Source organism: Pinus tabuliformis, chromosome 6, assembly GCF_031772625.1.
Source record: "Pinus tabuliformis cultivar Carrire ecotype Pingquan chromosome 6, CPIR1, whole genome shotgun sequence".
Classification (NCBI taxonomy): Eukaryota; Viridiplantae; Streptophyta; class Pinopsida; order Pinales; family Pinaceae; genus Pinus; species Pinus tabuliformis.
Genome location: NC_142292.1, coordinates 1,846,898,414 through 1,846,913,291, shown reverse-complemented (window position 1 = coordinate 1,846,913,291; position 14,878 = coordinate 1,846,898,414). Strand labels below are relative to the sequence as shown.

General features: G+C 35.1%; 1 pseudogene; it reads left to right on the top strand.

The window, feature by feature from the left end:
- Positions 1-10,883: 10,883 nt before the first annotated feature.
- Positions 10,884-14,878, top strand: part of LOC149266397 (large ribosomal subunit protein uL18 pseudogene) — a 62,661-nt pseudogene continuing 58,666 nt past the window's right edge.

The window sequence follows — 14,878 nt, the reverse complement described above, 5'->3', positions numbered from 1 at the left end:
ACACAAATCAAACAAATTACAGATTTTCCGCGAAATATGTTGCAAGGATGTCATTGAAAACAATTAAAAAAAAACGCAGTTTTGCTTCTGTTGCGCCTCTCTCAGCCCACTACGCGCAGGTTTGTTCCACGTTTGGACAACACTCAGAAGTCCACAGCTCTCCTGTTTGCGCTCCAAACAGATGTTCTCGGCACCAGATCAAGCAGCCAGTTCAATGATACGTGGCCTTGAAAAAACGATGTTAAAAAAAGACAATGTTTCTCCATGGTCACCAATTCAATCTTGTCGTCCCTGCTAAGGTCATGTGTATGCTGCGTTCGAATGGCATTCACCACATGTACGTAGCAGCAATCTCACAGCACCCAAAGCAATGTTCTGCATACAAAGCACAATCCTTCTCCGATCAGCACGATCTAAGCCCCTTAAAAAAAAAAAGCAAATCCATGCTCCACATTGCTACGGATCTTCGCGCAGCCTGCAAACAAAAAACAGAATCCGGCCTCCTCGTGATCAACAACAGGTTATGCCAGCGATTCACGCCAATCACTTGGCGGTCGACTCCTCCACGCTACCTCCGTGGCAATCCTCACCAGTTTCACACGCAGCCACATGGCAATCTAGGCAGCAGATCTCCACGGTTTTGGATTCAATCATCAAATTTGAATTCCTCAGGTGCATTTACTCCATACGTTACTCCACTGATCTACACCTCCTCCTATTTTTCTGTACCAAGCAGCTTCTTCACGCTTGTTATTGAGTCGATCTCCTTACACTTTCTCTACCAGCAAAGAGGTAATGAAAATGCCACTTTATAGGTGCTCGCTGAAACTCCAAGACGCGGGGAGGAGATTTGACACACAAGTTGAAGAATGGTTGTTTACAAAACTGGTTCCACCATCCAATTAGATCGATCTCAACTCGCAGAATACACACTTATCACTTTGCACCGGAGGATTCCTTCACAGATCTCATGGTTGATCCGAGAAAATCAACAAGCCTTCAAACCACTCGGATCATCGACAAAATTCACTCAGATCTCGCTACCCCTCTGACCACACCACAACTACCACAGTTCGCAGGGTTTAAAAAACAAAACACACAGCTTTGTTCCACTGATCGGTCAGCGTGATTTACCACCACAGGTTCGCGAAGTTCTTCGCGACTGTACACCAGATATCTGTGACGATCGATAAAATGAAAATGTGCATAAGAGTTATTGTGGATCGGCGTGATTGGCCCTCCAAACCACGCGACTATTTCGCCTCAGTCGCAACCTTCACTCAACATACAGGATCGACAATCCTGCAGCGCTGATACCATGATAAAAACAGAAGAGACAAAATATATAAACTATATATTAAATTAGCTCTCCAGGTGAGATACCTGGAGAGTGTACAAACACTCATACATGCACTGTATCTTGAGTCAGATGAGCCTCAAATATATAAGCTTTCACAATATCGGATGATTTGAACCACTCCGTAACAAATAGAATCTCAATCCTATTCTAAAACAACAGACACTTAAACATAAGAAAGCTAATTTTCACCATTAATGCTAACAATAAGTTATCTTAAAATAACAGATTTTTAAGTCATGTGAGCCCAACTATTCATGAAATTCCATATATCATAAGTTGTCTTGAAATGAGAGATTTTAAAGTCACATGAGCCCAACTATTCATAATTCAGTAGTGCTTTTAATATCACTTAGCTAGAAATACCATATGTCATAAGTTATCTTGAAGTGAGAAATTTTAAAGTCACATGAGCACACATATTCATAATTTCGTTAGACTTTTAATATCACTTCGTTGGAGATTCCATATGTCATAAGTTGTCTTGAAGTGAGAGATTTTAAAGTCACATAAGCCCAACTATTCATAATTTTAGTCCGTCACCGATTTTGTGGCCAACAATAATAGAGTTGGCACATGCAAGTACCATATTTTAGACTTTGAGAGAGATTTTTAAGTCATATGCGTTTAGTTTAATTGTATTCATGATGCCAGTAAGTTACCGACTAAAGGATGTTAGAATTCAAATTTACAACTACTATAAATTGAACTAAAGCTGCAATGTCACTACTTTTTGACTATAAATTGAACTAGAGCTGCAATGTCACTGCTTTTTTTTTGTTTTTTCAGATGGTCACCAACTCACTTTTGTTTATTTTAAAAAAATTATTAAAATTAAAAAAAATATTATTAAGAAACAAAAAATACTTAATATAATATTTAATTTAATAAAATAAATTAAAAATACAATCGATACTAAAATCAAAATACCCGTGTCATAACTTGCTATATAAATCATTAAATTTCTTGTAAATCAAATATAAATAACAATATAAATTTATTTTATATAATAACTATTTTACAATGAGACAAAGGTTGCAGGAAAATATATTTATTACACATAATTGGATGGTGATTTTCTTTAGTATATAGGAAAATCTATATATTTTAAATGACATTTTTTTTAATGATATAAAAAAATTTAATTTTATTTGAATGTAATTATGCAGATAAATTTTGAATATATTTTATTTTATTCAAGAATATTTATAGCAAGGAAAAGTTTGATAAGATGTTTTCTGGATATAAAAGTATCATAATATTTAAGTTGAAATTAAAATGAGGAGATGTTTATTTGATTTAGCATTGATTAATATCTATAATTTGATATCTTAGAAGTATAAGGTCTAGAGATTGTTTTTTTTTTTTGGTCTAAAGCTAATTATTTATTTATCTTCTATGTTAAGAGGAAATACAAAAATAGATATATGCCAAAAACTAAAGGAAAAACTAAAAAAAAATATAGATATGAAAATGGATATGAAGGATATGAAAAAGATGCATAAGAAATATGAACACATGTGGACTATGAACAAATAATTATGATTTCTAGTGTATTAAATTTTTTGATAATAAATTAAATAAAAAATATTATAAATAAGTGTTACATAATAGTAAGTATCTATTGGGCCTGGAGTATGCCCTAAAACTGCTTCTGCTTGGCTAAGAGCTCGTCTTCCTCGGACGTAAGGAAACAGGTTAACGGCCCAAGACCCAGAGGCATCTGGCAGGAGTGAAAGTCTGCTCCCTTACGGACCACCAGCGGGTTATTTCAGGTGGCGTGGTTTTCCTTGATAACAGTGATGTGTCAACTGACATTCGCGGATAGCAGCCAGAGATGGCTGTCCTCACTGTTGGTTTGACAAACTGAGTTTGATAGGTTTTTCCACCTTTTGAAAAAAAAAAAAAATAAATAAATAAAAATAGTAAGTATCTACATCTTACTATCTATGAATCTCCATAAAAAAAAGTATTATTTTTTTATTTAAAAAGTTACTAAGCATCCTTACTCTAATAAAAGTCAAACATTACTTGCTCCAATAATATAACTATTATATGTATTGTCAAACCTTACACCACCTTTAGAAAAGTTGTAAGTAGGTTTTCTATCCAAACATATATATTGGCGGAGTAGAAAGGCCAATTATTGTAAATTTTAAAATATTTTAAAAACACTTTTAAATTTCCATATACTTTAATTTAGTAGTGGTTACATCTATCAAAAAGTGTTAAAAAAAACCAAGTGTATGCTTAATTTTGTATTCAAAACTTAAAACCTCGCACTTTGATCTTAACACACTTTTCAATGTGGTGATTTTATATATATATATATAATATATATATATATATATATATATAATTAATTTTAATTTAATGTTTTTTTTGGACATTTCAATCGCAAGGCGAAGGAGTTACCCGGAAAGTTATGGAAATTCTGTGGAAAGTTATGGAAATTCTGGTTATATTTAGAGAAAATCGGGCAAGGATTTTTGTAAATCCAAGTTATAGTTGTTAAACTTCAAATTTTAGGTGTCCTGGACATTTTTGATGACGTTGAATCCATTTCTACTATCAAAAACATGATTCAAACACTGACTCTATAAGATTTTTTGAAATTTTTTTACCCAAATTCCAACCACTTTTAGCCGTCCGGACAATTCCTCCGCATCCTTAGACAACTCCCATTTCAATTCCATGGGATTTGATAAGTATTTATATAAACTAGTCGTCTCATAAGGTGAACAATATTTTCTAGGTTATATGATATTTAATGCACACTAACAACCTAATGGGACAACCTTTATCGTACTCCCAGATGTCAGATACCTTCACTGTCAGGCCAGGGTAACTCCTCATTTGAACGAGAGAAAACTCTGATTGATGTTTTATTCATTACCTAGCACTTTATTTATACAAATACAAAACGGATCAGTTCATCTTCTAGATGACTGTCCGGCTTCACCTCATCCGTTTCGGATTAGGTGTCAACATTCCCCCCCTTAATCTGAAGGGATGTTGGTGAGTCCAAGCATCATTCTGAATCTTTCAAGCTTTTCTCTTCCAAGCGCTTTGGTGAAGATGTTTGCAATTTGCTCGTTTGTGGAACAATGACGGAGATGGATTGTTTTGGCCTCAACATGATGTCGGATCAGATGATATTTAGTATTGATGTGCTTAGTACGATCATGGAACTTTGGGTTCTTGGCCAATTTTATTGCAGATGTGTTATCAATCATGAGTGGAGTTGATTGTATTTGTTTTACCAGCAAATCTTCAAGAATTTTCCTGAGCCACACAATTTCTTTCGTTGCTTCAGCTGCTGCCACATATTCTGCTTCTGTTGTGGAATCTGCTGGTACTGATTGTTTGCGTGATCTCCAGGAGACAGCTCCCGATCCAAGACTCATAGCATATCCTGAAGTAGATACCCCAGTTTCTTTGTCTCCATCGAAGTCTGAATCAGAGTATCCAATCAAGTTGAAGTCGTCCACCTGTGTATACTTGATTCCAAGGTCTTGAGTTCCCTTCAAGTACCTTAGAACTCTTTTTGCAGCAGACCAATGTCCCTCACAAGGCCTTTGCATAAACCTGGAGAGGATTCCAACATGCAAATGAAATGTCTGGTGGTAGTAGTGAGGTAGATGAGACTTCCTACAAGCTGTCTATACTTTGTTGCATCCTCAAATTCCTTTCCTTCAGTAGATGTGAGCTTCAAGTTTTGTTCCATTGGAGTAGAAAGGGGATTGCACTCTGTCATGCCAAATCTGTATAACAAATCTCCAATGTATTTCTTTTGAGAAAGAAATATGGACTTTGGATGTTGGGTTACTTCAATGCCAAGATAGTAATGAACATAGCCCAAATCAGTCATTTCAAAAAAATTTCCTAATTCTTTCTTTATGGATGCAATATAGCTTTCATTGTTCCCTGTCATTAAAAGATCATCTACATATACCACAAGATATACAACTGTTTTGCCAACTTTCTGATAAATAAAGTTGCATCATCAAGATCAAAATGATTGAAGTTGAGTTTCAGAAGATGCTCAGTTAGTTTTTCATACCAGGCTCGTGGTGCTTGTTTGAGGCCATACAAGGACTTCACAAGTTTGCATACTTTGTGTTCATGTCCTTTCACAGCAAATCCTTCAGGCTGGGACATAAAAACATTCTCTTTTAGATCTCCATTCAAGAATGCAGTTTTTACATCCATTTGATGGACTTTCCAACCGTTCTGAGCAGCTAGTGCAAAGAGTGTCTGGATGGTGGCCCATTTTGCTGTGGGAGCAAAAGTTTCCTCATAATCGACCCCTTCCTTCTGTGTAAAACCTTTTGCCACAAGCCTAGCTTTGTGCTTGTCAAGTGAGCCATCAGCTTTGTACTTGTTCTTGTAGACCCACTTGCAGCCAATTGGTTTGGTTCCAAATGGAGGATCAACCAGCTTCCAAGTGCCATTCTTTATGAGGGCATCATACTCCTTCTGCATCGCTTCTTTCCATTCATCATGAGAAGCTGCTTCTTTGAAGGAAGTTGGTTCAAAATCTGTAGACAAGTTCAATTCACAATCATAAGTAACATCCATATCAACAGGTGAATTAGAATTATCTACATCACCTCCATCTTGTCGGTTTGAATTTCTGGTTCCTGTTTTTCCAATTTCATCAGGATGAACACTTTCAAGTGTCTTTGTCAGCCATTTTGGGGGACCTTTCTGAGATGGTCTAGGCTGTTCTGTTGATTGAGTTGGGTCTGAATCAAGATTGAGTCTCCCAGTTCTATCAATTACATCACTTAAAGCATCATCCGTTGTTGGAGTGTCATGCAGGGGAGATTGTTCTTCAGAAGAAGATTCCACATGTTGATCTAGTATAGGAATCCCCCCTTCAAGATGTGGAATCTGATTATCAAACTCTTGAAATGATTTCGGTTTTGTGAATCTATCCAAGCGATCAAGTTGCCGCTCAACAACACTGTAAGATTTGGATGATTCAAGAAAAATGACATCTCTAGATAAAACAAACTTTTTATTTACTTCATCATAAAGGCGGTATGCTTTAGATGTGTTTGAATACCCCAGGAAGATACACTTACGACTTCTAGCACCAAGTTTGTTTCTATGTACCTTTGTATTAAAGCATAACAGGTGGAACCAAATATCCTGAGATGTTTTACTGAAGGAACATGTCCATACCACAATTCATAAGGAGTCTTGTTTCTTATAGTACTAGATGGACATCTATTCTTTATATATGCAGCACATAGAACAGCATCAGCCCAAAACATTGTCTTTACATTTTTGAAGAAAAGCATGGATCGTACCATATTCAAAATTGTTCTGTTCATTCTTTCAGCTACACCATTCTGTTGAGGATTATAAGGTACAGTTGTTTGATGTTTAATCCCATGTTGGCGAAGATAGTGTTCAAATTCATTTGATGTATATTCTTTTCCATTATCAGTGCGAATAGACCCAATATGAGATTGTGCATCATTTTCAATCCATTTATGAAAATTCTTGAATGTTTGAAAAGCATCAGATTTGTTCTTCAATAAGTAAACCCAACACATTCTGGTGTAATCATCAATAAATGTCATGATATATTTATTTCCATTTGCAGAAGGAACAGGCATTGGACCACATAAATCTGAATGAATAAGTTCAAGCTTCCTATGTGCTCTTGAATGTGAATCATGAAAAGACTGTTTGCTATGCTTTCCTAGAATGCAAGCATCACATTGTTTATGTTTTCTAGGAATTGTAGGCAAACCAGACACCATTTTCCTTCAACAAGCGGAGACTATCATAGTTTAAATGTCCAAATCTAGCATGCCATAATAAACTTGATGGAAGTGCACCTTCTTCATGATGAGAAATATATGAGAAATGTTGTGCATGAGCAGAGGTTCCTTGCAGTTTAAGGAGTCTTTCTTCTTCTATACCCCTCATGACAAGTGAGTGGTCAGATGCCTTTCTTACCTCAAGCTTGCCATCAAACATGTGAATGGAGTGACCTTGCTAGCGGATGTGGACCAGGGACAACAAGTTTCTCTTCAGCTGTGGGAGATATAGAACATGATCCAGAAGAAAGTCTGGAAGACCAGGCAGTTTAAGCCTGATTGTGCCAAGCCCTGATGGCTTGATTTTTGACTGATCTGCAAAGTATACTGCTCCATCAACATTGTTAGTGAAATCTTCAAAGAAATCTCTCTTATGAGTCATATGACAGGTTGCTCCTGAATCAAGCAACCAGTCATTTTTCGAAGAAGCAAGTGAAGCATTAAACAAATCTTCATTTACTCCAATGTTACATTGTGCCTCAATATAGTGAGCGGATTCAGGTGCTTTACCTTTGTCTGAGTCATCAGTTTTACTTTTCTGCTGATTTCTTCTCTACTCAATCTTGTCCCATGGTAGCTTGCATGTAGAAGCATCATGTGATCCATTTCGTTTGCAGCGAATGCAATGCAGATCTACCTTTTCTGCTTGAGGATGTCTGCCCCCCCTGCCTCTGAAGTATCTTCCTCTTCCTCTTCGTCCACCTCTTCCTCTTGTAGAATCTTGAGCAGGCTGCTTTTCTTTATGAGCAAGGCAAACAGTCTCTTCAGAAGATTCAGGGACTGTTTTCTTTCCAAAGGCTTTCTCTCTTTCAGCAAACTTTTTCACAAGAGTGTCAAAGGTTATATCTTTAAGATTTCCATTTGCTTGTAAAGACTCAAGATAGTTAGAGTAGGTAGGATAGAGTGCTTTGAGAAAGGCAATAAGAGAGATATCCAGCTCAACCTTAGTGGATTTAATATCATGCACTATAGACTTTATTTCAGAAGCAAGAGTAAGAGGATCATTATTTTTCAGTTCAAGGGTGAAGAGTTTAATCATGAGCTGAACAACTTCAAGTGCAGAATGTGTATCATAGAGTTCTTTCAGCTTTTGTAAAGCTTCAAAGGCAGTGGAATAGGATGAAATATGACGACTTACTTCCTCATTTACAGATGCTGCGATCAATGCAAAGGCCTTGCTGTTCTTGTTTTCCCAAATGGCGAGTTCTTTGTCTGATGTGGGCTGCACAGGGTCTCTGTCTTCTTCTCCGACACACACTCCTTTCCACAGTTCATTGTAGATAAGGGTGTGTTTTACCATCCGGGACCATTCAGAATAGTTCTCCTTGCCAGTGAGAACTATTCCGACCATAGAAATGATTGAATGCATTCTGTAAAAAAAAATCTCTGCCAAAAACACTTCTGTTGAGAGAGAAAAAAAAATCCTTATATGATAGCCTTATGCATTTTATTTTCCTTTAACATTCCATAGCATATATATATCACTGCTCACATATATGTTCAACAAAACTAGGGCGCTCACTGCTTACATATATCAATATCTCAACAGAAACCAAGGGCGCTCACTGCTTACATATATCAATATCTCAACAAAAAACAAGGGCGCTCACTGCTTTACATATATCAATATATCACAAACGAGGGCGCTCACTGCTTCACATACATCAATATATCACTGTTCAAAAAACAAAGGGCGCTTAAATATATCTCACTGCTCACATATATCATTGTTCAAAAAACAAAGGGCGCTGCTCACATATTTATCATATATATATCACATGAAAACGCTGTGGTATCCTGGAGGGGCTTCACGCCATGGTAGCCGCTGCCCATATCGATTTCTGGAGGGGCTTCACGCCATGGTAGGCGCTGCTGGATGACGGCTAGCACAAAAAACTATTATTCAAACAAGCCTCAAAACATACCACTGGATTGCTGGACGCTGGATTAATGAACGCAGTTCTTTATAATAGAAAACGATACCTCTGTTCTTACCAAGATACCACTGTTCTTACTGCGTTAATGCGCATATACCACTGTTCTTAATAAAAAACGCAGTCACAATTTAAGACAGTCTTAGGAGGATCAATAACAGACCATATCAATCATCGTATTGAAATGAAATCATGGTGAAAAGAAATGTATCAACGCTTCCATACATCAATACAACGTATTCTATAATACATCAATGCAGTCGCAGTAATAAAAATGCAGTCTTCATAAACTGTTCCGCTGCTATCTCAACGCTAGTTACAAACAAATGGAGCAGCCAATACCATGGAGCAACTTACAACCAAACGCAGCCAATACCACAGTTCTTTACAGTCTTCAAACGCAGTTCTTTATAACCTTCAAACGCAGTTCTTTATAAAAAACGATAGTCTTCAAACCAAGCCAATACCACAGTTCTTTACAGTCATAACAAACGTAGACTCAGTCAAAGTATATACCCACAGCTCTTTAAAAACGCAGTCTCAGTCTTCAGAAGAGCAATGACGCAGCGAAATTACACAGTCATATCAAATGCAGACACTAGCGATTACCTGGAAACGCATACCATTTTGTTTGAATGGAATGAGGTAGGTTTGAGCAGAAACGCATCAACGTACAGTTCCACGGACAGAGGGCGCAGTCTTCATGTCAGAACAGAGGGCGCAGTCTCATGAGAGGGCAGTGTCATTCTCAGAGGCGTTCAGGACAGAACAGACCAGGAGTTACAACTAATTTGGGACCTATGCTCTGATACCATGTCGGGTAACTCCTCATTTGAACGAGAGAAAACTCTGATTGATGTTTTATTCATTACCTAGCACTTTATTTATACAAATACAAAACGGATCAGTTCATCTTCTAGATGACTGTCCGGCTTCACCTCATCCGTTTCGGATTAGGTGTCCCCTTTAATACACCCCTTGGGCTTTGATACATACATGCAGGCTTGGAATTTGACGTCCCACCGGATGTATTTGGCATTGCAGAACGTATTTGACTGCCATCAGAAATTTTCTCCCGTCAAGTTTGACGTGTGTTAGAAATAGATAATCTGTCAAAATGACGTTCCTTTTCAAATTGAACCTGTCAAAATCTATAGTACTTGTCAAAATCTATAGTACTTGTCAAAACCTACAAGCACCTCTAAATTCCCATTTCCAGGATCCCGAATAACGAGTTTCATAATATGACACGGAATGTTTAGAGAGATTTTATTGCTAATAAAGTTTCCAGGATCCCACATCTAAATTTCCCATTTCTAGGATCCCGAATCACGGTAATATCACACGGAAAGTATTAAGAAGGGCGACATTTGATTTCTAATAAAAGTGCAGTTATAGCAAGCGACACATTTAAGGAGTTTCTATGCTCTTAACTGAGAGATTAGCATAGCATAATGAGCATTTACCCCCAAAGAAAACTATTGTTTCATTGCATTAAATTATGTTAAAGCCTACAAGGCCAGCAGGTGGGCAAAGGAAAGGTGTTCGTGGTGGTGCTCCAATTTTTTTTATATATAAAAACTTGTAAGAGTTTGTAGAGGAAGTGTAAAGAGTGTGGGCAGAGTGAGGCCCCATTCATGCCGGTAGACTGAGAATATTGAAAAAAGAAGGCCTTAAAGATTTATCAGTTTTCTCTGGGAAGGAACAGGCACCTGGGACTCAGGAGCACGAGGAGTAGAAGAGCATGGAGACATCATGCCTTTAAGACGCTATGTCGAGATTGGGCGTGTAGCCCTTGTTAACTATAGGCTTGACTATGTGAAGCTTGTTGTAATGGTTGACGTTGTGGACGAGAAGCCGGCATTGGTTGATGGTGAGATCTCAAATGAACCTTAAAAGGCTTTCATTAACATATATCAATATTGACATTTCTAGAGTACCAAAGATAAATTTTGATTGAGGCTGTGGAGTCTGCAGAAGTTCAAAAGAGATGGGAGAATATTTCATGAGGTCGAAAATTAATCGTGCAAGAGCGAAGCGCTGAATTGGACTACTTAGAGACCGAGATTATTGAAGAAGCCAATAATTTCTTCGGAGAGTAAAGATTGTGGTTGGTGAATTTCATCCATTGGGATGACTTACTGGTAGGCATATTCATTCATTCGGTGTATCCTTCATCTCGGGCTTTGCCATACCACATATTTCATGCCCACATTCTTGGTTGGGCGAATTTGAGATTGATGTATACCAGGATCATACTAGAGCGCCTGTTTCTTAACAGAATCCTATTATCATCAAGGATTTGTTGTTGTTCACTGTTGCATATAATTCAATGATGGGATTTATTTCTCCTGTAATGGAAAAGGCTATTTCCGTTGGGTTTGGATCAGCCTCCACTGCTGAAGAAGTACTCAAGGAATCGATGCTTCCAATCTCACAACGATTCTCACTGGTACAACAACTTTCTTAATTCTTTCTCAGTTATAATTTCTTGATTTTATTGGTTGGTGACTGTTACTTTCAGTTATCATCATACTTTGGTTTGTATGAATACTTGGTCTTTGGTTTGTATGAATACTTGGTTTGTTGTGGAGTGTTTGGTTTGTATGAATACTTGGTTTGTTGTGGAGTGTTCCCTCTGGCTTTCAATTTTTTGGTCTGGTTCTGTTCCTTTATATTGTTAGTTTGGAAGCTTTGTTTATGAATAGTGTGGGGTATTGTTTGATTTACATTGTAATGTTATCTTTGGACTAGGCACAGCGCATTAGGTGAAATCCGGAATATAATAATTTGTTATTATTGGATGACTAAAATGTGTTTATAATCCCAGAGTGATAGGGAGACGATCCACAAGCTGTATAGTTTGCGAGAGCGATTGGAATGTTTGATCCCTGTGTTTACTAGCGAATTACAAGGTAATATAAGTGTTAATTTATGAAATTTTAGATATGATTTAAACTTATGAAATTTTAATTAGTTTTAAGAGTTTTTCACGTCAGTTTGAAACTCTGATATACAAGAAATTAATTTGAGTACTTCTGATCCCTGTGTTTACTAGTGAATTACAAGGTAATATAAGTGTTAATTTACAAGAAATTAATTTGAGTACTTCTGATCCCTGTGTTTACTAGTGAATTACAAGGTAATATAAGTGTTAATTTACAAGAAATTAATTTGAGTACTTCTGATCCCTGTGTTTACTAGTGAATTACAAGGTAATATAAGTGTTAATTTATGAAATTTTAGATATGATTTGAACTTATGAAATTTTAGTAATTGTATTTTTATTTTTAAGAGTTTTTCACGTCAGTTTGAAACTCTGATATACAAGAAATTAATTTGCAGCGTACTCATTTATTTATGTGAAGAGAAATTCAGTAATGCTAAGCTATGGAAACAAATTTAATAATCAAATCACTGTTTTCATAACCTTTATAAAATTACAGAACATATGTACGTGTTTATCTTGCATGCAAATTTAATATTGAAATATATATTAAATATTAACCAAATTTCCATTGTTTAGAGTAAGCTCCCGTCTAGTAATGGTGTAACATAGTTCAAGTCCAACAAAAAAAATATGTGAAATTATAACGCGACATTTGAGCACTAATTTTAAAAAATAAACATGGACTTCAGTAAGTCGATGGCGCCCAATTTTTTTCCAGAGGAAAATTTGTTTTTCTTTTCTACACATACTTCCGGGGAAAAAATCATTACAATCGGAGCACCAAGACACTAGGTTAGAAATTTTTTTTTTCCATAAAACTCTACTCCGGTTGGAATACCATATATTGTAAATGGTGTTGGATTTCTGGTCGTTTTAACATTTTTTAAAAGGACTTCAGAATTATAGTTATAAATCACTCTAAACACGTGATTGTTGATTTCAGCGCATCTTATGACTATCGACATAAAAGTAAAATAATTGTATTAATGTCCAATATTGTCTACTTTAATGCAAAAAGTGATTTCCTAAAAAGCTCCAGTTAGTGAATAAAATAAATGGGAGATAAACCTTTTTTCATTAGTACTCATGGGACTTTAGTTATTAAATCATTAGTGTGATGTGATTTGATATAAAATGGTTAATATTTTATTTTTTCTTTTAGTGTGATGTGATTGGATATAAAATAATTAATATTTTTTTTTTTTTTTTATCATGATTTTCCTAGTAGGTTAATTTAGCAGTAGTCTAAGAGTTTTTCCAATTTTATGGCTATTTTTTTTTAAGTAAATTTTGGTTTAAATTAGATAGAAATATCTAGAAATTGTAATACAATTTCAACTGTAAAATTTATACAATTTTAATTGTAAAGTCTAAAAAATATTGAGTGCGGTGAGATGCTTTAGAAAATGTGGTGAATAGCATTTAAATTAGAAGGGTTGGTTTTAATTTTATTTGGAAGGGCATATATTCATTAGAGTAGTTTTTAAGTGAGAATTTTGGGAGTTTTTGGCACCGAAATCCTATGAAAAAAATTGTTGTCAAATCGAGTTCACCGATTAAACATGTGATTTCAATGAATCCCTACTGGATTATAGACAAATTAGATAAGAAAAAAACAAGAAAACTTTTCAGAAAGTGGCACTTAAAAACTATTAATATATTCATCCAACCATGAATGATTATAAAAAAAAATGAGTTTCTATTAAAAAATGCATATTAAATAAATTCTTCATTAAAAAAGTGTCAAAATGAAAATGATAAGGGGAGCTTGCTTCACACTCACAAATTTGAATAAAACGTACCATAAATAATTATAAAAAATATTGAACTTTTATTAAAAAGTGTATGTTAAATAAACTATTCATTAAAAAAATGCCAAAATAAAAACGATGAGAGGAGGTTGACACTCACAAATTTGAAAAAAACGTAAAAAAATAAAAGGCGTTGAAAATACAAAAACGTCATCAATTTTTCATTTGACGAGTAGAGCGGATTTGAAATTCCCAGCCTGTATACATGACATGAAATTCCCAGCCTGTATACATGACATCTAACGATGCCATAACCCACCGAACTTTTATTACATAGATTAAATATTAACTAGAATTGAAAAAGGTTTATCAATATTTAAAGGATTTTGAAATCTAATTCGTTTATGTTCATATGTATTCGTTTATTGGCTAGTATATCGGTGTATGTTGATGGATGTGACGGATGTCAGCTGTATATATGTAAAATAATTGTACATTGGGCCTAATATAAAGCTTCAGGGGACTAGCCACCCCCATTTTAAAATATATGATCGATGTGTATTTATGTATTTTGTGTTTATCTATTTTTTTTTTTATAATGATGACCATAATAAATATGGTATTCATTATCAATAATAATAATGAAGAAGAATTATAGTTAAGTTGAATTAATTTTTATTTATTAAATTTAAAAAATAATAATATATTTATTTTAAAATTTTAATTTTATAAGTCAATTTATTTATCCAAATGTTTATAGATATTCTAAACCTGTGTTAAACAATTTTGATTTATTAAAATTTTAAAAACTTGAAAATAAATTAATTGATTTCTTTTAATGTTTTCTTTTTATATGAACAAATTGGAATTAAAATAAATATATACTACTCAATCTTTATATCTATTTATTTATTTTTATGGTCCAAATATGAGTTAAATTAATTGGGTTGTTGTCAAGGTTTTTCAACGTTGGGCTAGTTCCATCGTAATAAAGTGTCATTTTGAATATATTTGGGTTAAGCACATTAATATAGGTAGATGGGTTACTA